Below are 17,104 nucleotides of genomic sequence, written 5' to 3' on the forward strand. Positions count from 1 at the left end.
TGGACTCAGCACACCTCAAAACGTTCGAATCCGTCAAAATTCGAAATTTGAAAATTTGCACGAATCCAATACTTTCTTCTATATATTAGATATAGAAGAAAGTAATAATGCTGCTGAGGAATAATGCATGCTTTAATATACTATCAAAGCATAACAGTTAATCCCATATTTAATTAATAGTCACTTGAATAAAATAAAAAGCGTTACGCACGGGACATTTTTTCGCGAATCGCCCTTAAGTTGACCACTACTAAAGACGTGCACTGCAAGTGGTTAACTTACACAGGCTTCACTATATGCATTTTCGAAAATAAATCCAAAATTTGATAACATTGAAATTTCTTAGTAAATTAGTAAGTTGTTATGCAAAAACATTTAGGAAGCACCAATAAATATTCCAAATTATTTTTTTTTAAAATTAATAAATATCGGAGATGGGACTCGTTGGACCAGTTTCAATAGTGCTAATACTATTAATATTTTTTATTTCAATTTAGGATCAATAAATAGCCCATTTAATCTTACAAATCCTCAGGGTTAAAAATATCATGATATTTTCGAAAATATCCGATATTTTGATATATATCGGATATTTTGATATATTTCCGATATTTTCAATTAGCACAAACGCAAAATAGTAAATGCATCCTGAAATCACTCTCTATTTTCTTATATTATAATTACAGTATGTAGACTTAAAACTAAGGTTTCTTTAATTATTTATATATAATATTTCATTTTACATTTCTATCAATTTTAATGGAGTTAATTAAGCATTAGAAGTTTTACTCAATTTTTCGTTAGCTATTCTTACAGTTATATGATTCAGAAGTAAATAATATGCATTAATTGGTGCACAATCATAAGACATTTTCTTTTTTTTCTGAGCAATGTTTAATATTTAACTAGGAACTTTTAATATGAATAAAAATTGTTACATTACTAATAATTTTATGAATATGAAATACAAGTAAAAAAAGGAATAATATTGTAACGGATTCGGTGAAACTTCCAACTTTCTTGAAAGGATGACACAGTTCTTGATAAAAACACAGGAAATTTATTTACACTATGTACAGGAAATATCGTCAACAACTGCTAAATTATTCATCAGCAATTAAGCAATTATCACACAACACCGTAAACTCAACGTTTACACACGTATTTACTTCCAAATACGAAAACAACACAGCGAAATGCCTCGCAATAAACAGAGCTAATCCACTCACAGCACAAATTCTCAATCGAAACTAAACTTTTTATCCATCGCTAACGGCTTATATATACACACCGAAAAGAAATCTCAAAGATTCCAGAAAATGCTACAGCGTTCTACAACTACACTTTCATTGATAAAATCAGTGAATGAAATAAGAAAAAAAAGAATAGGGGGATTGTATACTCCGGCCGAATGTTAAGGGGTTGTATATTCATTACGGGAAACTATTTACAGGTTACGTTACTACAATAATTACTATTTACAAGATTTGTAACATTGCCCCCTTCCCAAGGACTGCACGTCCCGGGCAGTACGATCCCCAGAAAGGGTGCCAAACTTCTATCACAAGTTTACAAATATACACATTAATTAATAACTAACAGATACAGAAAACACAATAATAACAAGAAATATTACTAAACATTAAAAGCCAAAATTATCTACAACTTTTATGTTATCAACCATGGTTGTTTACTTAATACTCATGAACTATGGCCATAGTATGGGGCTAACCGATGATAATGTACAACCCTAGGTTTTGCATTAGGTGATTTTTGGATCCTCACTACGACGTCATTCAGTCGGTTAAGGACTTTGTAGGGTCCATCCCAATGCGACTGCAATTTGGGTGAAAGACCTTTCCGTCGGATGGGATTCCGTAACCAAACCTTGTCGCCTTCGTTGAATTCGTGTCCAGTAGACCTTGTGTCGTATCGGGTCTTCATCTTCTCCGCCGCGATAGTGATTCGCTCTCGTGCGAAGTTATGAACGTCTTCCAACCGGGCCTGGAGATCCTGGATGTACTCCTCAGGCGATGAAGGCGCATCCGGAGGACGACCGAAGACGAGATCACAAGGTAGCCGAAGCTCTCGTCCGAAGAGCATCTGAGATGGGGCAAATCCGGTAGTCTCGTGGACAGCACTGCGGTAGGCCAGCAGGAACAAAGGTAGCTTCTTCTCCCAATCCTGTTGATTTCTGGATACCATAAGCGAGAGATTGTTCAGGATTGTGCGGTTAAATCTCTCCACCATGCCGTCCGATTGTGGGTGTAGTGGTGTTGTCCTAGTTTTCTCAATTCCGAAAATTTGACATAGGCCCTTAAACACAGCAGAGATGAAATTCCTCCCTTGATCGGAATGAATCTGCAAAGGTGTTCCATATCTCGAGATCCAATAATGGACTAGAGTCTCTGCTACGGTGGTAGCTTCTTGATCTGGAATGGGATACGCTTCGGGCCATTTGGTGAAATAGTCGATGGAAACAAGAATGTATTTGTTCCCATCAGCAGTTCTTGGTAGAGGACCCAGGATGTCGATCCCAATTCGTTCGAAAGGAGCTCCAACGTTGTACAGATGTAGCTTCCCTCTGCTTCTCTTCTTCGGTCCTTTACGAGTAGCACAGGCGTCACAAGAATGGCACCACTTCTCTACGTCATCCTTCGCCTTGCTCCAGAAGAAGCGCTCCCGAACTTTATTGAGGGTTTTCAAGACACCAAAATGTCCTCCAGTCGCACTACTATGTATTTCTTTCAGAACATCTGAAATCCTTGATCGGGGAAGTAGTAACTGCCACCTTCATGTTTTGCCGTCGTCAGATTCCCATTTTCGGTGTAGCACGCCGTTCCGTAAATGGAGCGAGTTCCATAAAGCCCAGTATCTTTTTGTTGCAGGACTGAAGATGGAAACGTCCTGCCAGCTAGGTCGCCGACTGTCACTTTCCATAAACTCCAAAATTGGTTTTATGTCGGGGTCTTCAAGTTGATCTTTTCGAACTTGGTCGTCACTCCATGGATCAGGTTCTGATGATGTTGAAGTCACTGTCACCTGATAGGCAGTAGGGCTAGTCGTCCCATACTGTTTCTCGATTCGGGAACAATAGTGGCAGTTCTCAGGACAGGGTCTCCTTGATAAAGCGTCAGCATTACCGTGAGATAACCCTTTTCGATGCTTGATCTCCATGTCATATTCCTGGAGCCGCTGTATCCATCTGGCTATCTGGCCTTCCGGATTTTTGAAGTTCAAAAGCCAAGTTAATGAGGCATGATCTGTCCAAAGCAGAAATTTTCGGCCGTAGAGGTAATGATGGAAGTGTTCTACAGCTTTCACTATGGCCAGTAACTCCTTTCTGGTGACGCAGTAATTTCGCTCCGACTTTGATAAGCATTTGCTCCAGTAAGCGATGACATGTTCATTTCCGTCAATTTCTTGGGATAAAACAGCTCCGATGCCCTCGTTGCTCGCATCAGTGTCCAGGATGAAGGATTTTTCAGGCTGAGGATAGGCGAGGATAGGCGTTGATGTTAAAGCCTCCTTCAGTCGTAGAAATGCATCTTCGCATTCTTTGGACCATTCAAACTTTTGCTTGCTCTCCGTCAGCTTATGCAAAGGTCGTGCAATGTTGGAAAAACCCTTTACAAACTTCCTGTAGTACGTGCAGAGCCCCAGGAAACTTCGCAGCTGATGGATGTTTTCGGGACGACTCCAACTCTTGACCGCAGATACCTTTTCTGGATCGGTTTGTACACCTTCAGAAGAGATGATGTGACCAAGGTAGTTCACTTCCCGGCGGAACAAATTACATTTGGACGGGCTTAACTTCAGATTAGCTTCCTTAAGTTTCTGCAGCACCTTCCTAAGATTTGCCAGATGTTCTTCGAAACTGCGTCCCACAATGATGATATCGTCTAAGTAGAAAAGACAGGATTCGTAGGAAAGTCCTCTTAACACTGTCTCCATAAGACGCTCGAACGTAGCTGGTGCATTGCAGAGGCCGAAGGGCATCACTTTAAACTGCCATAAGCCTTGTCCAGTTGTACGCTGTCTTCTCTCGGTCATCAGGGTGTATCTCAACCTGCCAGTAGCCGCTCTTCAAGTCCAGGGTCGAAAACCACTTGTGTCCGGAAAGAGTGTCCAAGGTGTCGTCTATCCGTGGAAGAGGGTAACTGTCTTTCTTGGTGATTTCATTCAGCCGCCGGTAATCGACACAAAATCTGGTGGAGCCATCTTTCTTTCGAACCAAGACGATGGGAGAGGCCCAAGGACTGGACGAGGGTTTGATGACATCATTCTCCTGCATCTCTTTCAGGAGGGTCTCAACCTCTTCCTTCTTGGCGAACGGTAGTCGTCTTGGATGCTGTTTAATAGGGGGTTGTTCTCCAGTGTAGATCCTATGCTGCGTTAAATCGCTTTTTAACTGGTCTTGATTTGCCACCATATCATTTTTTAATTGTTCTTGATTAGCCGCCAAACTTTCGGTCAAGTCACTTTTCACAGCATTAATTGCTGCCAGAAGTTGTTTTAATTGGTCATCCATTGCGGGAGTAATCACCATAAAAACAAAGTCTATAAATTCAAACAGTCTTTATGAAAAAAATGTCCAAAGTCACACTTACTCCAAGAAAGTCCAGAAGAGGCCCCACGTTGGGAGCCAATTGTAACGGATTCGGTGAGACTTCCAACTTTCTTGAAAGGATGACACAGTTCTTGATAAAAACACAGGAATTTACACTATGTACAGGAAATATCGTCAACAACTGCTAAATTATTCATCAGCAATTAAGCAATTATCACACAACACCATAAACTCAACGTTTACACACGTATTTACTTCCAAATACGAAAACAACACAGCGAAATGCCTCGCAATAAACAGAGCTAATCCACTCACAGCACAAATTCTCAATCGAAACTAAACTTTTTACCCATCGCTAACGGCTTATATATACACACCGAAAAGAAATCTCAAAGATTCCAGAAAATGCTACAACGTTCTACAACTACACTTTCATTGATAAAATCAGTGAATGAAATAAGAAAAAAAAAAGAATAGGGGGGTTGTATACTTCGGCCGAATGTTAAGGGGTTGTATATTCATTACGGGAAACTATTTACAGGTTACGTTACTACAATAATTACTATTTACAGGATTTGTAACAATATATTACTTTGTTACATTAATGATGTATTAATACATCATAAAGATACAGTGCATAACTTTTAGGGTATTTTAATAATAAATTAACAATATTACTATATTCAGTAAATTACCGCCCATTAGCCAGGGCTAAAGCAGAAATACGTGAAATACACCGCCAGCTCAGTCATTTCCAGCCGAGGACTGCAGTTTCGTGCTTATTAGCACTCATCAGCCCGGCATAGGAAAGTGACTGAGCTGGAGATAGAAAACCTCTTAAGGAAGCCAAGAGTGCGAAACAAACTGGTAGCTAATATAGAAATAAGCACGAAACTGCAGTCCTCGGCTGGAAATGACTGAGCTGGCGGTGTATTTCACAAATATTACTATGATTAATATTTTTTTAATTAAAAATACCGTAGTTGAAAAAATAAATATCGAAAATATCAAAATATCATGATATTTTCAAAATAAATATCTGATATATATCGGCAAAACCTGCAAATCCTATAACAAAATCACATGGTACGGTACAATTATATTGAACAAATTTTATTTTAGAAACAAATTTTATTGTTAATCAATGCTGAGTAATTTTTATGTATGAAATTTAATTTTTTAAAACAGTTTTAAGGAATAATGGAGTTATAAACTGAACTCCTCTCATATAGTAAATCATTTTAGCTCATAATTAGTATTTGTAGTTTTTTAATTTCTTGTCACAAAAAAAAAAAAAAAAAACATCCTTTCTCTAGACCCAGAACGCGGGGTACGTTGGTCCACTTTTAGAAAACACAAAACAGAAAAACAAAATTCTAGTATTAGGAGCTTTAAATTTTCTTTAAATTTTTTTTTTTCTCATACTTCCACAAAAGTACATAAATTCGTTGCCATATTGATAATATTTATTATTAAAATTGTTATAGAAGTTGTCTTCGTAATGTGGACACCATCGTACCCTGTGCTGTGTTCGGGGTACGCAGGTCCGTAATTCTGTTTAAAAAATAATATGGAAAAAAAAAAAAGAAGAAGAAGAAGAATGAATTGAACATTTTCAAAAAAAATCTGGGATGATAAGAAATGTTCAATGAAATTTATGATAGAAAATCAAACTGCTGATTAAATTTTTTGATGAGATAAAAAATGAAAAGTAGCTAAGCAAACCAACGTGCCACATCTCCCCTATACATAAGTCAAATCGATATATTTGATGGTTTTAAACGAAAATAGTGGATGCAATACACCAATAGCCCGATTATGACATTCAGAGACAGCAGTTTCGTCCTCCTTATGGACTCAAGTCTGGAATAGTCAATAACCGAGTTGGAGGCAGATTTTCTTTCATTAAAACTGAGATTACCATTCTCGGGATGTCATAATCGGGCTGTCGGTATATTGCGTGTAGTCTTGCCTTAGCCCTGGCTTAAGAGCGGTAATTTACTGCATAAAAAAAGTGGAATTCAACTCATATAATGGTGTAATAAAAAATATTTATAAATAATTTGCAAACAATAGAAGTAAAACTAAGATTCTGATCTTTGATTAAAACCCCCAGAAATTCGATTTATTTGATCGGAAATCGATGAATTAACAATACTTAATAGCTGGTTGAACTACGGAAACGTAGTAGTCATGGAGAGTTTTCAAAAATCTTAATGCTTGATCCATTCCAAAATTTTCATTAAAATATGAAAATTCCGCCAGAAAAATAAATTGGACTACAAAAAAAAAAAAAAAAACGTTTAAATGCATTTGAAGACAAACCGCCGAATAACTGAATTAAAAGATCATTAAATTACATTAAAACTTCTGTTAACATGTAAACTAATCAGTCAACTTCAATATTTATCCCTATAATCACATGATCTGTTTTACAGTAACCCAGGTTTTTTCAAAATTATCGTATCAGAGATACTTTATTAAAGAAAAAAGTGCACTTTTGAAAAATCCGAACTCTAAATTATTGGAGAAGAAATTGAGATATTTTCTAAACTTATAGGCGTGTTGATAGACCGAAATCTCTTAAGTATTTTGAGTTATTAATACAGTGGACGCCTGTTAAATGAATCAGTGGTTAATTGAATCAACCGCTTTAATGAATTAAATTGTCTAAAACTGATAAAAATCTATATTGAATTAGCCGCTTTATTGAATCATCTCCGCTTTATGGAATCAAAACTGTTTAGAACAAGCGTGATTCAAATAAGCGGCGACCACTGTATAGTCTTGGAAGGGAACACAGTGGACGCCGGTCAATTGAATCAACGGTTAATTGAATCAGCCACTTTAATGAATCAAACCGTCAAAAACAGAACACAATCCAACTTTTTTAAATACTAGTGGTACCCGCACGGCTTTGCCCGTAATAGAAAAATTAAAAGATCTTTTGGTTCGCCTGTATATTTACAAATGTATGGTGAATTTTCGCGCCAATTGGCTTGTGCCCATGTTACGGTTCTACGTTATGATAATTTCGTATCTTGCCAATTGGCTTGTGCCCATGTTACGGGTTCCAAGTTATGATGATTTCGTAAATTACTCGTCCATCTTATAATATTTTTATTCTTAAAATTGTAATAGAAAAAGAACTACATCGAATTTTCGAAAAATCGCTTCGAGGTGCACACCCCCATGCTACAAACTAACTTTGCCAAATTTCATGAAAATCGGCCGAACGGTCTAGACGCTATGCGCGTCACAGATATCCAGACATTCAGACATCCTACAGACATCCTCCGGACACCGACTTTCAGCTTTACTATTAGTAAAGAAGTCGTTTTATTGAATCATCCGCTTTATGGAATCAAAACTGTTTAGAACAAACGTGATTCATATAAGCGGGGGCCACTGCATACGGTTAAAAGATATAAAAGGCGAACGTTTAACTTTTTGTTTCAATAGAGCTGTAGATAACAGCGCATTTTCTTGGTCAAAGTTAATTGGTTATTTTATAAAAAATACTGAAGTTTGGTAACAAAAAAATCGGGATGAATTTTGACATATCGAGATGTCGTGGAGTAAAAGCGTTCGGCTGTGTGGGGGGGGGGGGGGTCGAGGAACAAATAAGCAATCATTGATTGCTCAAAAAAAAGCAAAATTAGTTATGAGGAAAGAAAATAAGAATATGCAAAATTAGTTATGAAGGAACGAAAATAAGAATATGCAAAATTAGTTATGAAGGAACGAAAATAAATAAATAAATAAATAAATAAAAATTGAGTATTGGAAAAAAAGAGGCAACTTTTAGTGTTTCAAATTTTAACCGAAAACTCAAGGAGAATTCTTTTAAGGGAGACCTTCAAAAGAAACCAGTTCTCCTGAATACATTCTTTATTACTGTAAAGATGAAACTATGGGTATTAATATCTCCTTGCATAATTAAATAACGGGGTTGTTTTCTTCAGTCAAAAGCACTACTTTTATCACTGAAATTGAGAGTAAGCAAAAAATAAATAAATAAATAAATAAAATAAAATAAATAAAAAAATAAATAAATAACATGGACCCAGAAAATACTTTCACTTTCCCAACAGTTATGTTTTAATTAATTTATTTTAAAACGTCCGATTTTTCAAACAAGGCGTGGTCTTTATGACGTCACAAATGATGCACTTTGGCGCATTTGTCTAACGCGTTTCCTCGTTATGATAATCAAGAAGCGAATTAGATATTGCGCTCTACGCTTACCATCAGCCATATCGTTGCCATTACACGGGAGTAAAGATGCGATTTAAATATTGTGGCCTGTGAATGGCAACACTGAATGGCATTTCATTATTTGTGATGTCGTCATCGGCAAAAGCAAAAACAATGAAAGCGCACCGATTATTATTATTTTTTTTAATACTAAACTTAGTCAAATTATTTAAAAAAAATGGTCAGATCCTATGTTTTTGAGTATGCTCTTTCAGAAAAAAATCCTTTTAAAATTTTGGAAACGACCCCATTGAGAAAATTAAGAGCTGAATTGGGGAAGACGGTAGACTACGCTCGTGCTTAATATAGTATTATATGTAAGTCTTATATCTCAAAAAGGGGGAGAAGAGGGGAGAGAAAACAGGTGCAAAGAGAAAATTTTGAGGTTTTCGGTGTCTATGAGCTGATGATGTTCAAATCGTTGATATTTGCCAAGTAACTATAGCTTAGAAATAACGAATTTTATTAAGTAAAGAAAAGAAGCAAATACAAGTTCAAAATTTGAAGTGGCTATGTTTCGGCGGCTGTGAGTCATTATGATTAGAGACGTACCGAGTAGCACTTTCGCCGAGTAGCCGAGTACCGAGTACTCGGCCTTTTACTACTCGGCCGAGTACCGAGTTACCGAGTACTCGGCCTTTCACTACTCGGCAGAGTTAACAAGTACCAATTATGTTTTATGAAGAACCACTGACACACATGTGATGAATTTTGAACTTATTGGAATAGTAGTATAGAACTCCTTGTCCATATAATAATTTTTAAAACTAAATTCCTGCTAAAATTCAACTTACGCATTATATAAACAATTTTGTTTGTGTCAAAAATTTTACAAAAAAATTATTTTTAAAATTAAAAATAAATAAATAAAAGGTATCATTAATCAAGTTAGAATTAAAAGAAATTTATACCAATCAATTATAATTTTAGTCCGCAAAACATAAATAATTTTAATACAACAAATGTGCAGGAACACTGCAGACATGTGTTTCTGCCCCCCCCCCCCCCCGTTACAAGGAACGTCTTTTTCAGTGCATAACATGTGAGCTAAAGAATGTTAAGACATTCGACAAAAAAATTTGACTTTTGTCGGATGCCTTTAAATCCACGAGCTCCCATGTTGTGCATTGAAAAAGGAATTCCTTGCAATGCCAAAACACATGTCTGCAGTGTTCCTGCACTGTGCTTTTAACGTTGTTTTATTTCCTTTTATTTTTTAAGCAAAGGTATTTTCATAATTTTTTATAATTAATTTTTGTTTGTAACAAAAATCCATTTTAACATAAAAATTCCATATTTTTTATACTTTTTTTTGCATAATTTTACATAAATAATTTTTATCAACTTTGGGGACATTAAAATAAAGATTTATTCCATTGAAGCATTACAAACTTCATTATTCTCAAAATATAAAATTTGACTTATAAATTTTAATTGTAAATGTTTGCAGAATATAATGTTTGCTCTTTTTTCTATAAATTTTAGTATCTGCCTTGGACAATATTCAATTTTTTGCAACTACTCGGTATTGGCCGAGTATCTGATCAGAATTTGGCCGAGTACCGAGTACTCGGCAAATTGGCCGAGCAGGCCGAGTACCGAGTAGTTACCGAGTACTCGGTACGTCTCTAATTATGATGACTTTTATTTTCGTCTAGTGAACTTGAAAGCGTAGGAAGCTCATCAACACCACAACATATCCCTGAACTTGAACAAGAGACAAACAATTTGATTAAAAAAATGACCACTTTAAGTACTTATCACATCTATGATCTTTTCGCATCAAGATTAAAGAAAGACGAATAAGAACCTTTCCTTTAATTAGATGAGTGAAAGTTTAATTAACAAAAAGGCTTACTATATATATATATATATATCTTTGTAAATATCTTATTTATATTGCTGTATTTACATTTTAAGATAAAATTATTTATTTTTCTATTCTAATATCTTACGTTTGCCCAATATTTTTTCATACAATGCTTGCATTGAAGCATATCTATCTATCTTACTTATGAAATTCTATTGCTATTTTATCTCAAAGACTAATTTTACAATGTCAGATTCATTCAGCACCTCAAATTATCGCAAACTCATTAAATGATCAGTAGCACTGATTTCTGTGAGGAAATCTGATATCACATTCACTCGAGATTGCAGTACCAGATTTGCAATTTTTCCGAATCGGGGCTAAAACCTGAAACTGCCGTCCTTACCCATGTTCTCTTGAAGTTTTATATCGAGTTTCAACGAAAAAAGCCCAGGAAGGGGTGGGAGGATTTTCCGCCTCCTAAAGTTGCCATCAGGGCTAGGGTCCCGGCCCCGGCTTGCTCCCCCCCCCCCCCCCCAAATCTAGCGCTGCGAGATTGTGATGCCCAGTCTCATCGAGAAGGTCCAAAAATGTCTAAAGTAACGAAATTTTTAATTAATTTTTCTACATATTTCTTTAATACAGAGACTTAGCACGAGAAATAAATTGTATTCACAATTCAAATAAAGTATAGGAGGCGCTGTAGCCTCTGGTCAGTACAGGAGTGTGAACAGGTGGGGGGGGGGGGGGTGTGGAAGCAGAAGGAACACTTGTTGGCCCGCTTTCGAACTTGAAGGGAGCATGACATTTGCATCCGTCTTTATAAAATCCGGTAAGAGAAATTGATTCACCTGATAGTACCAAATAACTGGTCTGGGGGCAATTGTCCCTCTTAGGCGCCTGGCCCATCTACCTACTTGACCGGCTTTCTTTAAATAAAAAGACAGGGGTGACCACCTAGGGGGGATCATGGCTCCAACTTTTTTTTTTGGGGGGGTCTTTGCGATTTTTGGGGGGTGTGCCCTCGCTCTTAGGGGGGTGGGCACCCCTGTAAAAAGAAAGTTCATTTTTGAAAAAGATTTCTTTCAAAAGTAAAAGATTCTTCAAACAAGGTCTTATTCAACTTGTTCCTTGCAAAGTTGTGAAAAATAATCGGAAATTGGAAAAAAAAATTGATGCTGAAAATGATTTTAACACCAACAAAGAGAATTCGGAAGTTTCGTCAATTTTAGCGCCAAACATGGTAACTGAAAACTTTGCTTAGAGCGCCAAATATAATTCAACCGCGCCTGAGTTTGGCGCGGTTGTCTCGGTTGCCATTGCAACCATAGAGCTTCATTCTGATTTGCCGGAAAGTTAAGCATTTCAGTGGGTTGAGCTTTTTTGCTCCATGTCGGCGTGCGGCGGCGTGTGGTGCTGTTTACACGAGGATTTTAATATACTAACCCGTTTAGCTAACTATTCATAATTTCCAAGTGTTTGTGCGAATATTCGTGGAAGTTATGCCTCATGTTAGCGGCGGTAGTGGAGTTGATCTATCGCCGAGTGATGAAATTAAAGTGTTTCGAGTTGAAGGGGAGGGGGAGGATGAGGAGAGATCGTCTGCCGAAAATTTGAAGGAGGTCAAAACCAGCCTCGTTACCGAAGTTACAGAAGAAGAGGTAGGGGTGTGTGTGTGCTGTGTTTTGTTATTTGTTAATTTTCTTGGTGTGGTTTTTTCCAATGTCAACGCCTTCGATGAACACCGAGGAGTGAAAACGATGTTGTGATTGAAAGCAAGGTTTATTTTTATTTTTAGGAGAATCGAGTTCAATTATCCAGTCAGAGTTTTCATCCTTCCAAAAATCCTCTTATACCCAGATCCGATTATAGCGCTTTCGGTAAGTGTCAACTGTTGTTTTGTTATTGTATTTTTCGTGACCTTGAACTTTTTATTTAAATCTGCTTGAAAATTGTCATCAGCATTCGTGAAAAATGCACCACGTGCAATCCAGATGCAAACACATGATAGTAATTAAATGTAAAACGTGACCAGTTGTTTTCAAATCTTATTTTTCACCCCTTGCATTCTGTACTCTTCGTTTGAACCAAATTAATTTAACTAAGCATAATGTTAAAGAACCTCATTTGTTAATGAGATACCTAACAATAACATGAGTATTAAAAATTGCTGATCATTGATCTAGTTTCCTGATATACTATGTAATTTTCAGTTAACTTGAAAAATTCAATTTAAAATGACTCTGTTAAATAATTAAAATAATCAAAGGATTCATTCACGTTCAGCATCAGTGCTTTAATTTTATTTCTACAGCAATTGCAGAAAAAATGAGCAATTTTTAATGTTTAAAGGTATTGTATTTGTATTCATACAAATACACGCCGAAATATTTTTCCAGCATTCCGTCACTTTTTTTCTTTGTCACCAAGAATGCCGTCCCATCAAATTAAAAATATATGGACGGACGTAACAAATCTGATTCTGCTAGCATTGGATTATGCAGAGCGTAGAATTAATTTATTGCTCCATTCTTCTTTGAAACCCGTTAAAAAAATTAGGTTGTAGGCTTATAAAAATTAATCAGTACTGAAAAATAGCAATAAAATATAATTCTGGTATGAAATTTGTTCAAGATAAATGTACTATGTGATTTTGTTATAGAATTTGTAGGGCTGGCAATGCTGGCTGTTTGTTGATAATAAATTAAAATAAAATATATTGAAAGACCAGTCCAAGTGCCCTGCAGTCCCAGCTCCCCCCTCTGTGGCACTATCATTTTGTATTGATCTGTTAATAATAAAGCATTTTCATGCCTGTGCTTCATTCAAACTCCAATCATGTTTGAAACAATACAGTGAACCAATGCTTTGCTAAGAAATGATGTGGAAAATTGCTTACATATTTTTTAATGTCTTTGCAAACAATTAAATAATTTTGTTACCCGATAAGTTTTTTTCTTTCTCCTAATAAGTTGTAAATGTGCCTATTTATAGATTCGATTTGTTTATCATCCATGTTATCTAGATTTTTGATTCCTCACCTTGCATTTGGTCTCAGTTTATCCATTAAAACAAAGTTGTATTTTATTTTAAATATTTCAACTGCGCCTTTTCTCCCGTGTTTTGTGAAAAAAATTACGCAGCGTGAAATTTTTTAATGTAGGAAACAGGGTTCGCCGATATATATCACGGTATGTATCCAATATTTATTTTGAAAATACCACGATATTTTTTTCAAGTACAATATAAAAATTGTTAATCATAGGAATATTGTTTAATATTAAAAACAACCCAAGAGTACTATGTACTATTTTTATGATGTACATCATTAATATAACAAAGTAATATAATATTCCTTTTTATTTTATCTATTCATAAACATATTAGTAATGTAATAATTGTAATTTATAATAAAAGTGCCTAGTTAAATATTAAACGTTAGTCAGAAAGAAAAAGTCTTATGACTGCACCAACTAATGCCTGTTTTTTATTTCTGAATCGTACAACTGTGTAAAAGTAGTTAACAGGAGAAATATGAGTAAAACAGCTAATGCTAAGTTCACCATTGAAATTGATAAAAATGTAAAATGAAACAGATATAAGTGATGAAAGAAACCTTAATTTTAAGTCTAAATGTTATAAATATAATAAAAGAAAATAAAGGGTGTTTCCGAGATGCATTTACTATTTTGAAGATTTTAGTTTGTGCTGATTGAAAATATCCGATACATATCAAAATGTCGATATTTTGGAAAATATATAATGATATTTTTGAACCCTGGTAGGAAATGAGCTAATACAGACCCTAAAAAATGATATAATGGAAGGGGGGGGGGATAGTTTAAGGTGATTATCCAACAATTTGTTACACTGATTTTTCGGCACTTTTGTGTATCTTGCGCTATTGGGCTTTTTTTAAAACATATTTTTCCATTTGTTTGATTTTGTTACATATTCCTGTAATATTATATTTCTTTTATCCCAGAAGAATTTGTGTTTCTATAATGGAGTGTACGACATGATTGAAACCTAAAATGATTTTTTATGTGATAGTTGTTGATTTTGATCAGCCTGATGGTTAATGGAGATTTAATGGAGGGATTTTTCCTAAAATCTTTGCACATTGTATGGTTTTTTGAAAATAAAATCTAGAAGGAAGAAGAATGAAGTAAGGGGTTGCATGCAAATTCAGGGCCCGATCAAGCCAAACTGGTGCCCAGGTCCTGAGTAGAAGTTGGTGCCCCCCCCCCATGAGAAAATCCGCACAATTTTAAAGTCAATTTTTCATACTAGAAACCTAATGTACTAAAAACTACATTTTAAAATAACATTGTTACATTTAAAAGGAAACCTGGGATTTGAATACTAAATACTTGATAGTCACCAAACTAATTACCGTTAAAATTGCCTCTTAAGGCGAAAAAAAGTTAGAAAACAATTTAAAACTGCAAAAAAAAAAAAAAAAAAAAAAAACTTACTAATTCTGACATCAAGCTTTAAAAAGGATTCTTTCCGGCTTTTAACAGAGGCAAATGTGTGGATCAAATAATTGAAATCTATGTTTGATGCCACAGAATTTTCAATGGTCAATTAGGAAAACGCCTGTAAATTATCCTGAGAAATGCAGCTTATCAAATGATTTTTTATTTCTTTCAAAAATGAAAAGGAACGTTCACTGGAACAGCTGATGATAGGCAAGGTAAGAAGAAGCTGCAGGGGTGAATCCACATTCGGAAATGTATGTGTAATGTTTAGTGATCTTATCCTTTTAAAACATTCTCCAGGAGAAGGGTTACCTTTTGCAAAAAATTGCAAGTGTGTTAATTCTTCTGGAAAATGTTCATCTATGTCATCCGAGTAATTATTTTGAAATTCCAGAGCTAAGGGACAACGACTTCTTTATGCGAAATGTTTTTAACTTTATGAAGTTTTGAGCTGATTTTTAAAAAAAATTCAGCCTTCTCTCCGTTACATTTGAGAAAAAGTAAAATGAGCTTTTTTTTTAGAAAAAAAAGGAAGTAAGTGAATTTAGGCTAGGCTATTTTGGTGCCCCTAAATTTGTGGTGCCCAGGTCCGCGGACCCGCCGGACCGTGCGTTAATCAGGCCCTGTGCAAATTTAGACTAGCCCTTTATCATAAGCGGCTGTGCTTGACAAAGTTTTCCCCAGTATGGCGTAACTCTGAAGCATAGCTTCCATATCAAGAGTGACTGATAAAAATGTAAAAAAAATTTCACTGACCGTTCGAAAAAAAAAACGATTGTTTTTTCATGTAATTTACTAACAATGACATTTAACATAAAAATAATCATTGTATATTATTCTTATACTTTTAAGAAGAATCACCGAAAAATTTAAAAAGTAAGCACAATATTAAGATAAACTGCCTTAAAATTTATTATTCCTATTTGAAATGTATTTATTTGTTTTTAAAATTAACAAGAAATGTTTTTTAATAAGGTAAAATATGAGTTTAAAATCCAGGAGAAGCAAGTGTTCCCTCTTAAATAAGCTCTGGTTCGACATTGTAAAGATGTAAATTTATTAAGTAAATGTTTCCTTTTTAATTGGATTCAAATTTTAAATGAAATAATTTATTTATTTTCAAAATAATATCAAACTTAGCTTTGTGCTAACTATAATTTTCACTGTCAATTTATGTCTCATTGCAAAATTTCACTTCATCTGGAAATTTGTTTGAAATGAGTTATTATTGAATACAATATAAACATAATATAAAAGCATTATAAGTTTATACTACATTGAGAAGGGAAAAAAAACTTGGTATTAGTTAAATGTATTGTTTACATCCGAAAAGATTTATAAACATACTTAGTCCTTTAACTGACATTTTTCCTCAAAATTAAAAAGGATGCATTTAAATGTTATTTTTACTTTTGTTACAGGAAAACATTTTGAATATTATCCTCCTGCACCTTTTGGATACGTTGTACCTTATCATCGGAATGGAGCTTTGGGTGCTTTATCAATGGTAAGTTCAACATATATAGTCGAACCTCCATATATCGAAGTAGCAAATTGCCGGGGAAAAATTCGATATACAGAACTTTCGATATATAAAAAAAATCTTAGTTTATCGTAAAAAATCTCCTTAAACATTAAAATTAAAACTAATTTTCGCCAACTGTAATGCCGTTTCATATTTTTGAGTGCGTTTCTCTACTTTTATTGCGGCTTTCGTTTTCTCATAATAGCAGGGACTCTGCTTGCAAAAATACTAAATTTACCAGAAATGACATTTTTGCGCCTTCATACAGCTTCATTCTTTGACAATTCAACTTGATGTGCTCCTCAACATTAAGGGATTTTCGTTTTGCCATTGTAATCTAGAGACAAGTAAAAAATCGATCTAATTAACTTGAATAATTTTCATTGAAGCTAAAAAGCCTTGGAATTACAATCAACAGACGGTAAGGATAACTTGGAAACTAATTTTGCTGTATTACT

The 17,104-nt window shown here is 35.0% G+C and overlaps 1 long non-coding RNA gene across 1 annotated transcript; it reads left to right on the top strand.

The window, feature by feature from the left end:
* The first annotated feature begins 12,176 nt into the window (after positions 1-12,176).
* LOC129216094 (uncharacterized) lies at positions 12,177-16,630 on the top strand. The gene is made up of 3 exons (XR_008580170.1): positions 12,177-12,298; positions 12,436-12,517; positions 16,543-16,630. It is a non-coding gene; the product is annotated as an uncharacterized LOC129216094 (long non-coding RNA).
* Positions 16,631-17,104: the final 474 nt, after the last annotated feature.

Source organism: Uloborus diversus, chromosome 2 (genome assembly GCF_026930045.1).
Source record: "Uloborus diversus isolate 005 chromosome 2, Udiv.v.3.1, whole genome shotgun sequence".
Taxonomy (NCBI): domain Eukaryota; kingdom Metazoa; phylum Arthropoda; class Arachnida; order Araneae; family Uloboridae; genus Uloborus; species Uloborus diversus.